This window comes from Oculina patagonica, chromosome 8 (genome assembly GCF_052425735.1).
Source record: "Oculina patagonica isolate OP01 chromosome 8, crgOcupat, whole genome shotgun sequence".
Classification (NCBI taxonomy): domain Eukaryota; kingdom Metazoa; phylum Cnidaria; class Anthozoa; order Scleractinia; family Oculinidae; genus Oculina; species Oculina patagonica.
Window position 1 is genome coordinate 10,435,568 of NC_135765.1, and position 18,953 is coordinate 10,454,520.

Below are 18,953 nucleotides of genomic sequence, written 5' to 3' on the forward strand. Positions count from 1 at the left end.
TGAATTGCTCACTATCGATTATATTTATTTCTACATCTAAATGTGATGCAAAGCTATTTACATCTTCTAAAGAATTCCCATAATCGTTTATTTCGACATTAGCATTATTATGAAGCTCTTTGGCTTGAATTTGTTGTAGTTTTCGACTTTTATTGAATCCATCTTTCAACTGAGTTGTGGTGTAATTCTCAGGGTGTAAATTAGCATAAGCTGTTACAATGGCTCTTGCTAAGCATAATGTATCATTATTTTTTATCGTAATAATACATTGTTTTCTATTCACTGTTTGTTTTGATAAATATAACCGCCCTTTTCCTGCAGGTATTTTAACAGATTGAATAATTATTTTGCAATTTTCTAAATCTATTTCTTTATACTCCAACGTATTGATTATATCTGAAAGTTGATTTAACTTGAAATCAGAAATTTTTATCATTTTTGTTGATATAGGATTAGTTAATTCATCATTTAAAATTACCAATCTGAATCTATCATTACCTTTTAACTGCCTTTTCTTTATTGTCATTTCAACCATTTTTTCAAATACACTGAAAACATCATTTTTATCACCAGTGAAATTTTTGCGTACATTTATTTGAAATTCGTTAGTGAAAGCATTGAATTTTTTATTAACCGTATTCCCAATTTCACTTATTTTGAATAGAGGTTGATCATTAGATGTTGTATCAAAAATGTTGTCATCGAAATTGAATTCATTTGAGACATTAGTTCTTGGCATTGGAACTGGTTTTTTGGTCCTTGGCATGGGGACAGGTTTGTAATCATCCCTAAATTCTAATGGTGGAAGAATTATGTTGTCTTCATAATCCTGAACCCTCTGTTTTACACTCTTACGAGGAGTTGGCATTGGTGTAGGCTTGTAATGTCTGTGTTGTTTTTCTTTTTCGATAATTTCATTGTATTTCTTGTTGAAAAGAGTATTTTGTGTTTTGTATATTTTACTTAATTTTAGTTCTGTTCCGATAGTTTGTTTTATCTTTCTGTGATATTTGATATCGTTTATTACATTCTGACGTGTTTTTTTATTTAATAAATCTTTCCATTTATGACCTAAAGCTTTGGCCTCTTCTAAATATTGAGATGATAATTTTTTCAAATAGCTTTGATTTGTTTTATTCATATTAATATTATTAGAGAATATATTTTTAAATAATACGAGTTCTGGTGAGATCGTATTATTTTTTAGCGAGTTTTGAGAGCGGGTTTTGACGTTTGATAATTTTTTTGTTTCCATTTTTTTTATACTATATAAAATTATTATTTCTTTAAGTGTCTTATAGTAAAATTATTTTTTTTATATTTTTTTAATTTCATGTTTTTGAATAACTAGATATATTTGTATATTTAGTCATTGTTAAAGTGCATGAAAGTGTTTTATTGTGTATTGTTATTATCAATTATTTCAAATCTGTCATCATCTTCTATTGCTTTTATAACAGCATTTTTGATATGTTTTTTTGATTTTAAATGCGTCCATTTAGCTGCTAATGAACTATCGTAATCACATATCTCACATCTCCATAGTTTATTTAACATGTACTTTGTTTTAGAATTTTTTATAGCGTTTCTTCTATCAACATCGTTATCGTATTTAATATTTCTCCCCATTAATATATACTATATATTATTTCTTTAAGTCGATTATAGTAAAAATATATTGTGCGTTTAAAAATAACCAGTAATAAAATATTATTGGTTGCCTAAACAACAATAACAGTATCATATCAATACTGTGTAACCAGCCTTATAGCCTTCTTCAATATATGTTACATAACTTGTCTTTATATATTATAGTGCGTTTAGATATAAACAGATAATTATTTTCTTTAATATATATATAGAATGACTGATATAACATTAAATATCAAACACCTTTTAGAATCTGATCAAAGCTCGAATGATATAGCCTTCATTAATAAAATGTATTGTATTCAGAGCATCCTTAAAACAAATATTTGTATTATTAAAATGCTATCTTCAGACATATCAAATGAAGACAAAAATCATGTACGTTTAAATATACCTGAAGACCAGAAACGACGACGGGGAAGGCCTCGTAAGGATCAACATTAAATACATAATTATTCAGTTTACGGTTTTAGCCATAAGTTATAAATGATTAATGAGTACAATGTTTTTAATGACGTGATTTCTATTGACCAATCATATTTCAACAAATTTTACTCAAAAAGTTTACTCAAAAGTTTACTCAAAAGTTTACTCAAAAGTTTACTCAAAAGTTTACTCAAAAGTTTACTCAAAAAGTTTATTCTGAAATTTACTGCCAAACACAGCTGTGCCGTGAAGTTATGTGTTATATAATATAATGGTTTGTAATTCTGAAATCCACGATGAATTAAAAATTTTAAAAGAACCTATATGCCCTTTCTGCGATCAACTATTGATAGAAGGTAACAAGGATGCTGAGCCATGCTGTAGTAAGCAGGATATGTCAAATCAAAACGGTATAAATGTTTGTATTAATTGCGGTTTGGTTCATGGTTCTATTTATTACAATGAGTACATTGATTTTTATGCAAATATGGATAAAATACGCCGAAAATCGGTATATCATCGTAAGTATCATATTGAAAATATACTATTTAGCATATGCTATGGAAATAGGGTACAATTGACTAGTGATCAAAGGAATCGAATTTATAAAGTGTTTGATATTATCGAATCCGCTATTCCTGTTGTAAACAAAGGTAGAAAAAGACTCATATCAACCAAATTCATAATTAAACAGCTTTTTTTGATGATGAATCTACCTTGTGAATTTATCAAAATTAGCAAAAGCAAGAAAACGTTAGCCTTTTATCAATTGTATTGGAATGAGATTTTAGAATTAAAATTTGGCGAAATAAATCGGATCATCCAATAAATTTCTTATCATATTTTCGTAGGTACTTGTCGATTATCGGACCGGTATCCGTCACATAATCGTCAATGTTCTTCATTGAAATTATGACGCTAGACGGATTGTAATCACCGCATCTCATCGTGTTTTTAATTGAGTTGAGTAAATGCTGGTAGCTCTGATATGCATATGTACTATTTTGAATTTTTAAATCGAGATTTTGATGATGCATCCAGCCTTGTATTAAAAGCGCTATTGTACTAATTGCAACCAAACTAATACCTCCTGTAGCAATACTTGATGCAAGGGAGCCGGATGCAAAGATAATAGACAAAGAGTTGCCCAGTAATTTCAGTCTTTTCAAGCGCTTTACGGCCTGCTTGTAAGCCCAGCATTTTCTATGATAGGCGCTGTAATAGGCTTTTAATTCTGTGACTTGGTCCTCATTTAACTTGGCTGAAATATGGTTCCATTCGAATATATTTTTGCGTTGTTTCGGCATATATATTATATGCTTAGACTATGTTTTTTTCTTTCGATTTTCTTTTTTTCATTGAGTTGATTAATTTCCTGATATTTTGAATCAATCGATCAATACTTTTCAGTATCTCAGTTATCAATTCAGCAGTTTTCATATAATAGTGAGTTAGATAATTTATTCGAAGAATATACCCATTGTTTTATCTAAAAATTGGACTTTGTGATACTCTCGACTATTCACTGACATTGCTGTGTTACTAAAAGCGATTCTTTGTACATAGTAATCTGAACTGATTTTAATGTTGGATGCATTGTTATTAAACCCAGACAATGTTTGATCAATACTCATAGCATTATTGCAAACAGCGATTCTAAATTGATTCCCTATTTTAGTATACCAGAGATTCAAATATTTATCAAAATATGTTCCTCTTATTTGCTCTGTATATGAATCTAGATCATAATCGATGAATAGCTTATTATGCTCCACTTTAACCCACGGAAAACTAAAGCTATCACCCTCGATAAATTCAATTTTAATTCTTTTATTATCACCAGTTTTATAGTCATATTTAAATCCCATATAAATAGTCCAGTTATCGGAGTGAGTGATATTTGTATTTAAATTAATTTTAAAAACACCAAAAAAACCATTCTTCGGATCAAAATCTGCTAACAATTTTGTGGGATTAAAGACAAAATTATCATTTAATCCAGACAATACAGCTCCGTTGCTATCTGACATAATGAATTTAGAGGCATCCGTTAGATCGAAATAGTACTCAAATATTTCACTATAAAAACTCTTGGACTGTAATAATTTAATCTGATTTTCAAGAGTTGTTTTGAGAATATTGATTTGACTTACCAACTGTTTATAATTAACAGCTTGATCATCCGTAGTACCTTCTGCAATACCATGAATGGCCTGTGTTTTCATATCAATTGATGCATTGAAAGCTATTCTATCATTTTCAACATAATATAGCTGATCGTATATACTGGGTTCAACATTACTTTCATAATTCTTAATCCCATATATTATAATATAAGTTTGCAGTTTTGGTACATACGAGTGTCCTGACTTCATTTTTAAAACGATATCGACATAGAGATAGTTGTTGTTATGTTGTTGATACTTATGAACTTGAGCTATTGTTCGACTATAACCGTTATAAACTCGTGTAGTTACTTTATTAACAGTATCAATCAATGACACAACACTGATATCAACACTATTCTCATCTATTTCAACTGGAAAATAGAGTTCAAATGCCATTGTATAATAATTAATTGGTATAGGGTACATGTTGATACCTAATCTGCTTGAGTAGTAATTTTTCGAACTATCGAGAAGTAATTTTGTATCTATTACCTTTTTATTGATTTGATGAACAGGATTTGGATGATGAATTAAATCTCCAAGCTCGATATCATTCTCTTCACTAAGTTGATTATCACTGTCAATCATTATATTATTGAAAACGTTTCCTTTATCAATAGAGGTAATATGTGAACTGTCAACATACAATTTTTTTACACCATCGGTTCCATATATTGGTTTGCTTAGATTTGTTATGCGATTATCGTTCATATCGAGATTTGCCTGCATCATGTTACTACCGTGAATATCAAGCTTGCTTAGAATTTTTTGAGTCAAAACGCGTCCTACGACCTTCTTTAAAAAAGTGTTATCAACGTACGATTTGTCTGCTTTGTTTTGAAGGCTTTGAGCTAAGACACCTCCTGATTTCTTCGTTAAATATGTATTGTCGGCATATGTTTTATTAAGCGCGTCTCTGGAGTCAATATATTCTTTATTCATCACGTTAGACATATTGCTATAGCCTTGATCGAAATTCGGGACATTTATTATGCTGTTAAACGTTTGTTCATTATTGGTACTAAGATCAGCCTTATTCTGTATTTTACCATCAATTTTTGTTTCAAGATTGTTATCCATTAAATCTACATATTCTCTAGAAGTAAGGGTTGTTTTTTGATATAGACCATCATAATATAATGCTGTATTGTTTATTACTGCTTGGTTGGCATCGAAATCATTCCCTGATGCATCTTTTGTCAAACAATTCAATTTAAGATATCCTTTGTTAACACCTGAAGACAAATCAAGAGCATACGAATCGTAATCATCGTCTATTTTTACGTCGGGTTGGGTTTTTATATTGTATAATTTTCGATCTTCCATATCGAAATCAGCTCCCAGTAGTTTAAAACCAATTGCAGGTTTTGCACTTTGAGAATATTTGGTATGTATAAAATCATTTTCGTCATTAATGTAACCCATTTTCTGTTAATATGTTAGATTAAATCTTCTCATCGAAATTCTTTTTTACAGTGTTATTTTCTTTATCAACAAACAAGAACTCGTATTTTTTGAGTTTATCAAATAAATTCGGATTTAAGAGATTTTCACGTGCGATCATCTGAAGGTTATTTTTGGTTGATGGTGGGTATAAAATCATATGCGAGCAATTCAACCGAATTTTCTGCGGTATATCATAGTAACTTTGGCTCAAATAAATTGGACTGATCTTATGATGCCTACCGTCGGTGAAGTGGTTGGCTATTTTCTCCTGAATTTTATTATTTGAATTCATCATATCATCGAAAATAACAATTTTTCTGTTATCAGTTTGATATTCGTTTGTATTTTTTATATCATCTCCACCACCAACTTCGAGCACATCATAACCTACAAAACCAGATATTTCATGCATCAACTTTATAAGATCTTGAATTTTATCTTGATGCTGATTAGGGGTATAAATATATATTTTATCATAAAAGACAAGCGGTTTTCTCAACATGAACATCAATAAATTTGTTTTACCGCAATTGCTACTGCCAGCTACGAGCATTCTATAATCTTCGCTTATAAAATCGCATAATTTCCTTGCATGATCGGATGATGATTTAGAATCTAGATTCGGTATTTTCATATCTATATACATCAGTTATATAATATGAAAGACGCCTGAAAGACTGATGAAAGACCGATGAAAGACTTCTGGAAGACCGATGAAAGACTGATGAAAGACTTCTGGAAGACTGATGAAAGATTGATAATAATCTACACTAATATATATAAATGAGTCTATTAGCTTGGCAAAAAATTGCTGATCAAAAAGAGGAAGTTGAGAATCAAATCAAGAATATTAATAATCAAATAATGTCTTCAAAATTGCAAGATGAATTAGGACAAATCAAATTCATAAAAATGTTTAAACCAGTAACATCTCGTCTCGACACACAAATTGAAGCAACTAAAAAGTTGAATAATAAAGGGTTAAAAGAGCTTGACCCTCTTCCAGAATTTCCAATTGATGAAGATGAGGATGAAGATGAAATGCCAAATTATCCACCCCCGCCACCAATTAATGAAACTCAAACAGAAGATGAAGATGAATATGAAATGCCCGATTTTGATCCACCGCCACCAATTAATGAAACTCAAACAGAAGATGAAGATGAATATGAAATGCCCGATTTTGATCCACCACCACCCATTGATGAAGCTCAAACAGAAGATGAAGATGAAATGCCCGATTTTGATCCACCACCCTCAATAGAACGAAAGAGAAAAGAATGGGATCCTAGTTCGCTCAAAAAGGCTGATCAAAAGGAGTTAGATCGTCAAAGGGAATCTCTCGCCGAAGAAAGGCGTCAGGTTAGTGTTTTATTAGGCAAACTGAAGAAAAGTGGTAAAAATATGATCAAATCTGGTAAATACAAAGGAAAATCATATAATGACCTGTTGGAAATAGATGAAGATTTTACAAACCAAATTGATAGAATTGAAAACCAGTTGTTATTAACTAAGCATAAAATACAACGTATGGAGTACAAACGGGTTCCTTTCTCAGCTTCGGATTTACAGGAAAAATCAAAAAAATTGAAAAAGACCCCCAAAAAAACTAAATATAAAAAAAAACCAACTATAGAGGAATCATTATTTGATAAGATAGATGCTATGAGAAGGGACACAGCGCCTGATTCTGATAGAGAAGACGATGAATGGGAAGGTGGTGGTCTAGCCCATAATTATAAGGCTATTTATTACAGAGACCCTGAAAAACTTATTGAAAAACTGAATGTAATTTGCGGAAGCATTAACGCTGGGAATACGAGTTATGAATTAAAAAACCAAGGTATTACAATATTGGATGAACTGTTAAGAGTGAAAAGAATTACAAAGCGTCTATATGAAAAAATTTATAACAACTATTTTATCTAATTTAAATATATATAATGGAGAAGCATTTAATACTTAGTTCATTCAGGGCGAAAAGACAAGCCAATAATTATAATCAGAAAGCACATGATTTTACAATTTATCTTGACCAGCCTTTATTCCTTGATCCAAATAAAAATTATGAGATGGCACTAGACGAAATAATCAGTATGACGTATAGCTGGTATAATATTTCGGCTTCATTCACCAATAATATGATTAGATATCGAAAAACAACAGGTAGTGATACAAATTTTAAAAATGTTGAATTTCCTAATGGAATGTATTCATATACAGACATTGATACTTTTTTAAAAAATATAACTGGTAAAGATGGTGATGATTATCCATTTTCAGTTACGTTTGATTTATCATTATTTAGAACAATAATAACCATACAGCCAAATTATGAATTAGATCTATCTGTATCAGACTTTAATTTGATTCTGGGTTTTGAAAAGAAAATTTTAACTTCGGGGAGTAATATAAGTGACAAAATACCTGATTTAACAAGGAGCGTTGATATGATATGTATTCATTGCGATTTGACTAACAGATCCTTGACAGATGAATCAAGAGACGTTTTATTTTGTTTTAGTATTATAGCACAAGGAATTCGTAGGTCATTTTCTTTCACTCTTGAACCGAGAAGATTGAAATTTTCACCAATTAATAAAAATAGCATTGATTCAATTAGAATATATATTACAGATTCTTATAACCGACCCATTGATCTTAATGAAATCGATACTGCGTTTCATGTTATTATCAAAGAGGTGAATTAATCTAAACTAATAATATAAAATGAATCGAGTATACGAATGGTCAAAATTTTATAACCCTAAAAAAGGCTTATATCAATATCGTCATAAAGGATCAGGTTTAATAACTAATGATTTATCAAATATCGGACAATATTCTAAAAAAATGGTAAAAAATATCAATAAATCACCTATAATCAAAACACAAAAGAAAACTTTAAAATCTGTGTTAAATAGAAGTGAAAAAGCTGGGGATCTTATTTTGAAACGATTAGCACAATTGAAGTAAATTATCTAATCTAATAATATAAATGAGTTTCAGAAGCATAGAAAATGTTGAAAAAGTTGATTATCTCAGATTTAATCTGTCAACACCAATTATTCAGCCTGCAAATGGCTTATACCAAGAAAAAACCGGCTATATATTCAATATGACCGATCGCTCTTCATGGTTCGATTGGTATAACGGATACTTTATCGTCAAATACAAACTTCAAAAAAAGGCTGATGGTACAGCTATCGTTGCCAATGCTCTACAAACACCTGTGCTAACGTCAACGATAAATGATAGTACCAGTATTATAAATCACATTATGATAACTTCAGGAGGTAAAAAACCTTACGATGGTAATGACCTGCATAAAATCTGTTTCATAAAAGGATTGCTTGAATTTTCTGATGACTATAGCCGTACAGTAGCTACCAATTTCAATTGGTATCTCGACGATAGAGCTGTATTAGCGGGCAATTTAACAACAGCCCCAAAAGTAGGAGCAATTAAAAGAGGTGAATTGTGCGCACAATCAAAAGACGTATATGCGTGTATTCCGTTGAATAGGTTTTCCATTTTTCAAGAACTACGAGATAAAATGATACCACCTATGCAAATCGAACTAAACATAACACTAAATGATGATAGAGAATTTATTTACAGAGTTGGGGGTGCTGAAACACGATATGTGGTTCTAGATTTTCAGTTATGGTTACCACGTTTGAACTTTACATCAGCAGGACAAAAATTAGTGAATAGTAGTTTTTTAACAGCAACAAAATGGACATATTTAAGAGAATTTATTAAACATTCATCACCAACAACTGCTATTTCTGGGATATATCAAATTACACCAGCTATTAAAAATGCAAAACATGTTTTTGTATATCTGCAAAGAAACAAGTCAAATAATGAATTAGAAAATCCCTTTATTTTTGATACTTTTAAAATAAATGCGGGTGATAATGCATGTACACTATCTACCTGTCGATTGCAACTTGGAAATTCATATTTTACTCCAGAACTAGAGTATGATTGTGATTTTAAACCAAGATTATATAATGACATTCAAGAATATGCATTCAGAACCAACGACTACAATACAGGAACTCAGTTAAATTTACAAAATTATTCTGAATTATTTCCTGTTATCTATTTCGATTTAAGAAATCATAAGGAATCGGTTACTGATGATCCAAAACAGTTATTGTTTCATTACAGATTGAATGTACAAGCTACTGACGATTATATGATATACGCTGTAGTTCTTTATGAAGAAAAAATTGTAATTGACAAAATTGGGAATGAACTTATTTTTATGTAATATTTAATCTAACACTATTATATATAGAGCAAGACTATGAGCACAAAATATATTTCAACATATATTCCTTTAACAGAAGGCCAAATGAAAAAGCTAGCCAGAGCAATCAAAAATTCAAGTGAAGTGAGTTTATTGATTGATAAGCATCAGATCAAAAAGAAGGGTAATACTGAGTTATACCTTACAAAAAGACAAATAACACGGTATAATAAAGTAAAAAGTGAGGGTAAAGGCATTACATTGAGTTTATCTAAAACACAAATAAGTAAAATGCGAAAGGTGATTGGAAAAGGAATTCAAGTCACTCCCCCTCAAGGAGGGACAGGAATGCAAATAGAATACCCTTATTATTCACCACAAATCATTAGGAAACAAAGATCAAAAAACGGTGGTAAAATTAAACTACCAAGTAAGAAAGATGTATTATCTTACAGATCTCATCCAGTATTAGGATCATGGGGTGAATATGATAAATTTCTTAGAACAGGTGGATTAGTGCTTCCAAAAAAAAAAAATCTTAAAACCGAAAAGAAAGTAAGAAAGCCTGCATTTGTCAAAAAGCCTCTGAGTAATATTGATCTCCTGAGATGGTGTAAGTATTTGGGAATTAATATCACAGGGATATACAGCAGAGACCAACACATGGCTAAAAGACATAGTCCTTGTATTATTAATTTAGACAGCTATGAAGGTGTTGGTAGCCACTGGGTTGCCTGTGTTCCTAGTGTTAAAAAAGACATATTGTGGTACTTTGATAGCTTCGGAATGCCATACCCAAATGAATTTAAAATGAGAGCTGAGAAAGATGGGATAAAACAAGTTTTGTATAATAACACACAATATCAGAATATCAAATCAGTACTTTGTGGCTATTATTGTATTTATTTCTTGCATCAAGCATTGGTTTATGATAGAGAGTATCATGATATATTAATGCAATTATCAATGACTGACACAATGTACAATGAACGTTTTATAAGCAATTATTTCAAAAATATGTAATCATATTATATATAAAAATGGTTAAAAGCTATTGCGTAAAACAGAGAAAAATAACAGATTGTGTGCCAAATTCTGAACAATATGTAAGATCAAAGAACGGAAAACTCATGTTGCGTTGTGTTTGCAAAGAGTGTGGTATTTATAAGAGCAGATTTGTAAGTGAGAAAAAGACACGAGGTGGTAATGTTGGACAGACTATTAACAACAAAATATCTTCAAAAATACCTGGATTCAGGGAAGCTCAGAACACTGCAAGCGCTCTAATGGCCATTACAGGAGGTAATAAGGATTTATTTAAAAAGTATTGGGACGGAGCCTTTTTGAAAGGCATGGTGAATAAAAAAAGCGGGATTCAGACATCTAATTTTTGGAAGCCGGCTGGAGCATATGCAAATGAAAAATTTAATCCATCATGTAATTACACAGAATATAAAAACGGCAAATGGGTTAATCATTATTGTGATTAATATCTAACATATAATATATATGTGCCTGTTATACTGCGTTTCATGTAATAAAAAAACAAATTCAATCAATACTAAAAAAGTAAAAGCAAAGAATGGCCGACTTATGGAAAAATCAATTTGCTCAATCTGTAAAAACAAAAAGAGTAAATTCATCAAAGGTGAAGGTATCGATATCCATAAAGCTATTTTAAAAGTAGCACCAAAAAAGGGTTTTGTAATGCCTGGACATAAATACACGGGTCCCGGCAATCCATTAGAGAGCCAGGTAAAGTGGGATCCAAATACTGGTAAAATACTTGAAATTTATGAACAACCAACTGGAAAAACAGATGCTGTTAGTATGCAACATGATGTAGATTACAGCGTATGTGCAAATAAATCCTCAACAAATCAAGTAAAGTGCAAAAATAAAGCAGACCGGAAAATGGTAAAATCACTTGATGCTATTCCATGGAAAGATAGACAATGGGGTCATGCTATTGCTCGTAATACCATTGCAACCAAGGCTAAAATAGGGCTCGGTGTTAGAAAGGCAAAAAACGGAAAACGGCGTTGAGTAAAAATGATTGGTCTCAACAATTAGCCGATGAGTTACATAAACCAATCAGACGAAAATTTAAAACTAGAAGAGTAATATCAAATGGAATTGACGACATATGGTCTGCTGATTTAGTTTTTATGGATAAACTTTCAAAATGGAATAAAGGTTATAAATATCTATTGACTATAATTGACGTATTCAGTAAATTCGCTTGGGCTATACAATTGAAAGATAAGAAAGGTGCATCAATAACTAGCGCTTTCAACAATATTATCATTAATGACAAGCGTAAACCTGAATATCTCTGGGTTGATAAGGGATCTGAATTTTATAACAAAACATTCAAGGAATGGCTAAAGCAAAATGATATTAACATGTATTCCACTTTTAATGAAGGTAAAGCTGTTGTTATTGAGAGATTTAATAGAACTTTGAAAAATAAAATGTACAAACAGTTTACTATTCAAGGTAATACACAGTATCTTGAAATGCTACCAAAAATAGTAAAAGAATATAATAATACAAAACATAGCTCTATCAAAATGACGCCCACAGAAGCTTCAAAGAAAAAGAATGAAGGAACTGTTTACTTTAACCTATACGGTGATATGGAGCCATTATCAGCTAAACCAAAATTTAAGGTTGGTGACAAGGTCCGAATATCTAAGTATAAACGAATTGTTTTCGATAAGGGTTATACACCGAATTGGAGTGAAGAAATGTTCGTAATTACTAAGATCCAACATACTAATCCCATTACATACAAATTGAAAGACCTCAGAGATGAGGAAATACAAGGTAGCTTTTATGAACCTGAATTATTAAAAGCAAAACAAGAAGTATTTCGTATTGATAAAGTCATTCGGAGGGATTATAAGAAGAAACAAGCTTTAGTGAAGTGGAAAGGATATAATGATGATTTTAATAGTTGGATACCAATGAAGGATCTACAACATATATAGAATTCGTGCTTATTGACTTAGGCATCTTGAATCAATTCTGAGAATAAAAGTTTATTTTATGACAAACGTTTATATAAAAGTTTGTATAAAAGTTTATTGTAATATGATTGGTTAGTTAATATAAACAATAGAACATTCGAATCTATTGTATTGAACCAAATATTATGAAACCATGACAATAATGCAGATGTTTAACCTTGACTATAAAATATTAATCACCATAATTTTAAAAAAGTCATAAATATATATAAAAAATAACGAATCACAAGAAATATATAACATTAAAAATTTACCATAACTGTCGGTTAAAAATATATAAAAATTTCTAAAGTATATATATAAATGGTTGAAGTTCGAAGATATTTTACTGAAAAAGACAAGATGGATGCAAAAAGAAGGTCCAAGACTTGAGTATAAGAAGTTTTTTTTAAATATTGTCAAAAATAATCAAAGATTATTTTTATCATTTAATCAAGGTTTAGTTTATAGATTTGGCTTCAAGGTTTGGTTTCCATTTTTTGACCTTGGGTTGACCTAGGGTTGATTCTGAGATTTGATTTCAGTTTAGGTTTTTCACTTTGGCTTCAGATTTAGTTTTTCAGATTTAGTTTTTCAGATTTGGCTTCAGTTTTGGTTTCAGATTTGGCTTCAGTTTTTGGAACCCAGTGCTGATAGTAGTTATGTACTAAATCCTCTGAGGCAAAAAATTTTTTGCCTCAGAGTGTAGTACATTACTACTATCATCGAGAGAAAACCACAGTTTATCTGTTTCCTCCTCTTGTTTGTTTAATTTTTCCGTAGTGTGGTGACTTTAACTTTATCGAAGTCGCGTCCCTGTGAATTAACTGATGCGCTTAGATGCGACAATTCTTCTTTGAGGGACTGGTTTTCTATCAGTATTTTGGAGACTGATTTTTGAAGGCCCACCAGTATATCTTTGATTTCAGTCAAAGTTGGCTCTTTACCGCTTGACCATGTCGCCTCAGTGTTGGCCGCCATGTCGTTAAGCGCTTCTTCGGTTTGTTGGCGCTTTGGCTCGATGTTTTCGTCGTCTAGGGATCCTCGGTCGCCTCGCTTGTTCTTTTTTGTTTTGTCTGACATTTAAACCTTTTCTAACATTTAAATTTTTTGTTTCTGACCCGTTTTCGGTCGTTGAGGACGGGGAAGGTTACGCCGCTCAAAAAACACGTCTTCCCTCAACCACGCACATGCTCCTCACCAGTGACGATATCGATGACGTCATTTCACGAGATCACACGGCTGCCAAACTTTCTCAAACGCCGGTGAAAAGATGGCGATTGTTAAGTTCACTGAAGCCGACTGAAAATCGTTCACTGAGGAGCTGGAAAATACAAACATGATTTAAAACAATTCAAGGAGTTTTAAGCAAATTCAAGCAAAGTAGTCCAAAAGGAGAGATATTTAGGAAATTCCAGCCGCCAAAGCGTAAGAGTGAAGTTTGCATATTGATAAGGTGTGTGCTTTCGACAGTACTGTAGTTTTTTTCTAAATAATAAAACCTTAATTACAATTTGTGTCAAAGATATTATTTTTATGTTCTCGTGACAAAAACAACGTCTCACTCGCTCGCTGCCCTCACTCGTGAAATATTGTTTTGCCACTCGAGCATAAAATTGATATCTTCTAGCGACCTTGTAATATCCTCTATTTATTGTCCAAAGATGTAATATCGAGTATTCAAATAAATAACCGTCTAATTTATATTGTACATTTTAGGTTCGTCGTGTAACGAGACAGTTCTTCACATTGTTTATATCATTTTGCTCCTCTTGCTGTCGTCAATTATTCTTGTTCTGATTATCATCCTACGGAGAATGGACAGCAGAATGGGTAAGTTACATTTGGGCGAGAAGTTGCATCGTATAAATCTTTCTGGTTATTTATAGATTTGATAAATTATTGGGAGGAATTAGCACAGAGATAAATAATTCCTTTAAAGTGAACTATAACTCACACTGGTGAAAAAAACGGAATGAACTTGCCTAGGGAAAAAGGGACAAAGGGACATTTCATTTATGATCCGAATCCTCCCTTTGGATGAGTTTTTGGAGAAAAAGAACGGTAGAATCATATTTTCCATTGAACTTAATAAAGGGTAGGGGACGAGTGGTAGGTTGACCATTTCAAAGGGTTTTTACAAAATACCCGACCGGAAGCAATTGGTTTTATCTAAAATATTGCAGTAATTACTGGCAGATGTTTAACATGATGTCTAGAACAGAAATAGAACGAATCTTTTAGTTGCTCCAAAAAATCCAAACGTTGCTTTTTGTTAAGAAAATTTCTCCAAATATATTATGCTAATTTTCCTTTGTTTATTATCGTGCAATAGGCCATTTCCGATATATTAAAATTCTAACTTGGCTCCGAGGCTTGGGGGAATAAAACAAAAGATATCACGACGAGGTTCAGGAATGAATAAATCATTTCTTTTGTTTTATTCCCCCAAGCCTTGGAGCCAAGTTAGAATATTAATATAATTTATCGGAATTGGCCTATTTCACTACATCAGATGTATGTAAATAATATTTAAGGCCAAAATTGGTTGAACTACAAGGATGTCTTTCACTGAGAACAATCGTTAAGTTATCGACGACGTCATGTTTGCTGACGAATTTGTAATATTTTAATGATGACTGAGCCGAAAGTTGAAACATCTTCGGATCTTTTCGCGGATATCTTCGCCAAACAATCTTCTGAAAAATTTGAAGAATGCCCGGAAACGTTCGTATGGCTTTCATACAATACTCGGAATCTTTGGAAATCTTCAGTCTAGAAAATGTTCAGAAAGCAAATAGTTGCTCGAAAGGAAAAAAGTTGCTGGAAGAGAAAAAAGGAGCTCGAAATATGAAAAGTTGCAAAACATTTCCCTAGCAACTTGTGGGTATTCCTTAAGGTTTTTTCTGGTGCAAGAGCGCACGTATCTAAGCATTCATTTTACTGATGGGTCGTGTAATAATGTAATAAATAATAAATATACGTTTTCTCTATGTCAGGTCTTTTGCATGAAGCTTTGTAAACATCTAAACCAACACTCGAGAAAGTTGGAAATAATTCGAATTCTCCCAAACTTTGTTTGCATCAGGCTATAAACGCGCGCGCCATTTCATGAAAAGGAAAAATCGCTGACCAGAAATTATGGTTCTCATTTCAGCGATATCCAAAACAGATCGGTAAGTAAATTTCGGTCATTTGTAGGGTCAACTTATGAAGAATAACAAGATCACAAAGTAACAATTTAGTAAATAAGTAAAATAGTCCATGTTTAATAAACTATTTACAACGGATATTCTAATTAGTTTTAAGCCCTTTTACATGGTTGAATCTGTCTGGTATAATAGGTCGTGATAACCTAAAGAAACACCCAAGATCATTATTTAACATACCACGCGGGAAGTTCTACTTTATATAAAGATCCCTCTAAAGACGATCATTTTTGTACCTTATAAGTTATCTCTGAGATTTCGGTTCGACAAAAACGAGCAAGAAGAACACAGAGAACATTTAATAAGTAGAGGCGTTAAGTTCTTGAAACACTGGAGGGAAAGAAATATTTGTTTTGGAAAAATGAGAACTATCTTCCCTTATTCAATGTTCGAGAAAAAACCGCATTTTTCAGAGTGAAGAGCTAGAAAAAGAAAGTCATCTAGCTGATTGAAATCTAAGTAAAAGAATTTTGTGATGTAATAAAAATATCTTTTAGTCCAGTTTCAGACAAGAGAGAATCGTGATAATAAATAAGTCCCACGTGTTATACAACTTATCGATCTGCTACAGTGTTTTGCTTAACATTTCCTGTAGCTATATTAAAGACGGATTGTCAGTACAGGTAAAAATAACGGTTGCGTACACGTTTTGCTTTATTTTAGTAACAACATATGTACAGGATGCGGCGGAGAACTCGTTGTGTTGGTAAGTAGATAAAAAAAAGCGCAAACATACAAAATGTTTTTCTTTTTTTTACTGGAGACAAAGTATGCTGATATAATGCCTAGCTTCCTCTGTGAGGCACGCCTGCAGTGAATCATTGTAGTCTTGCATTCATCGTTTCTAAGTAAAAACAAAGTTCCACTTCCATGATTCCCTGCAGTTACGTCTTATAAAGGGAGGGTACAATGTTGCATAGTCTGGGTTCCATCGAGACTGAAAAAAAAAACCCTGGTACGCGCTTGAATTTTACTTTCAGCTTTATGTGCTTTCAGTGCTTTCAGCTAAGGGCTTCTTTACATGAGATTTTTCGTCTCGGGATGAATTCATCTCGGTGTCTGGTCATTTTCTTGTTGCTGTCTACATGATTTCGTTCCGGGACGATTTCATTCCTGTCATGAGCACCGGGATGAAAAGTCATCCCAGGATTAAACGTGACGAAAAACGCCATGTAAACAGTCTTTGGGGGATGAAGTGTAATGTAAGCACGGGCGAGATGAATTCAACTCGGGCGGGACGACTTACGTCCCGGCATCCCGGAAAGAACACGCTCATGTTAAATGAAAATTTTTTCATCCCGGGACGAAACTCGTCTCGGCTCTCATTTAAATGGGCCCTAAGTCTATTATTTGGCGCGGCGAAAACGAAGAAATACGGAATAAACAAATTCCTAACAAATTTCTAAAGCAGAGTTTCTGGGGCTAACCTTTATTCTCAATACCTTCGTCAGTCTGTAAAGTTTGTAAACTTGCAAAGTTTCCGTGCAGTCCTTTACTTTCGCGATGAATGACTTCGGCCATAATTTGCTAGATTTCCACGTCAAAGAACTTTAAAATCGTTGAATACATTTTGTTTTGTTTTTCGCTTTCTCATGACATTTTAAAGCTTTGAGAAAACTTTAAAACGGTGTGGATTTTGTGTGTAGAGCTTAACCTGTGTTTTACTTTTTCAGCCGCTGTGATTGGTTTACCACGTCATGCGATGAACTTACAGCTTAGACTGTCCACAGCCTCTCGATTTTTCAACGCAAAAAAGCAAACGAAGCAGCGCGAAGCGCGAGCGCGCGCGGGGAAGGGGGCGGGAAGCGAGCGAAGGTAAAATAGAGAGGCTGTAGACATCTTTGAATAAAAGTGGAAGTATTAGACTCCTCCACTTGTCATCGCCTTATAATTAACAGCTCCGCCTCTTGACCTTTCAATTAAATCGGACCAATTAAATTTGAGTGGTAAAGTGCTTGTTTTAATTGACTACAAACAACTCATGAAATTTTATTCCGATGTTGAGTTTGCGTCTGAGACGAGTTCTTCAACCCCCCAAAACCTGCAAAAAGAGGCAGAAAGCCGAAATCAAGCGGTCCCTCCGTTTGTTGCAGAACATGCGGGTGCTCATTCGCAATTCGCTTGGGGAAGTTCGGCAAGACATCGTACTTCTCCAGTACGGAAAATTTATTTGTCGAGCCAAAATGCGAAGGTGTTTTACGGGGCAGACGTCTTGGTCGATTTGGGAATTGCAGTACAAGAAGACGAATTTCGTTCTAGTAGAGTGTGTTCATCTTGTGCATCTAGAACTAGAAGTGCAGCAAGCAATGTTGAATTAATAAAGAAATCTCTAGCGCGACCGATAGATGGCGTAGAATCTCCTACAAGGCAAGTTGATCGTGACCAGTGATTCAAAAGAATGTCACGTTCGCCTCACACGTCTTCGGCGAGGCAAAAGTTATGCCGGCAAGTGATTCGCCAAAAGTTATGCTGCAAAAGCTATACCGGCCAGGTGATATGATTCAATTTGATCATTCATGATTCTTTTTAACGGCGAAACAACAAGAACAACAACATTCCCATCTTCTTGCATTTGTTTCGCCGTAGTACAGTCGGTAAAATTCCAACTACGTCCTTCAAACAAAGAAGGTGGCGAACAGCCTCTTTCTGCTCGTCTCTGAGCGACGAAACGTTTGGAAATTTCTCCAACGAGCGTTCCAATAATCGATCCATCGCAAATCACAGCATGTCAATAGCGATGACAACTCGAGCAACCGCAAGACGCCGCCTGCAAGCAATCATG

General features: G+C 33.0%; 1 protein-coding gene across 1 annotated transcript in view; it reads left to right on the forward strand.

The window, feature by feature from the left end:
- The window catches only part of LOC144662606 (proto-oncogene tyrosine-protein kinase receptor Ret-like), a 109,024-nt gene that overhangs the window by 15,475 nt on the left and 74,596 nt on the right, over positions 1 to 18,953 (forward strand). The window contains exon 3 of the mRNA XM_078523454.1: positions 14,682 to 14,765. The gene's annotated coding sequence lies outside the window, so the exon portion shown is untranslated. The remainder of the gene's footprint in view (positions 1 to 14,681; positions 14,766 to 18,953) is intronic.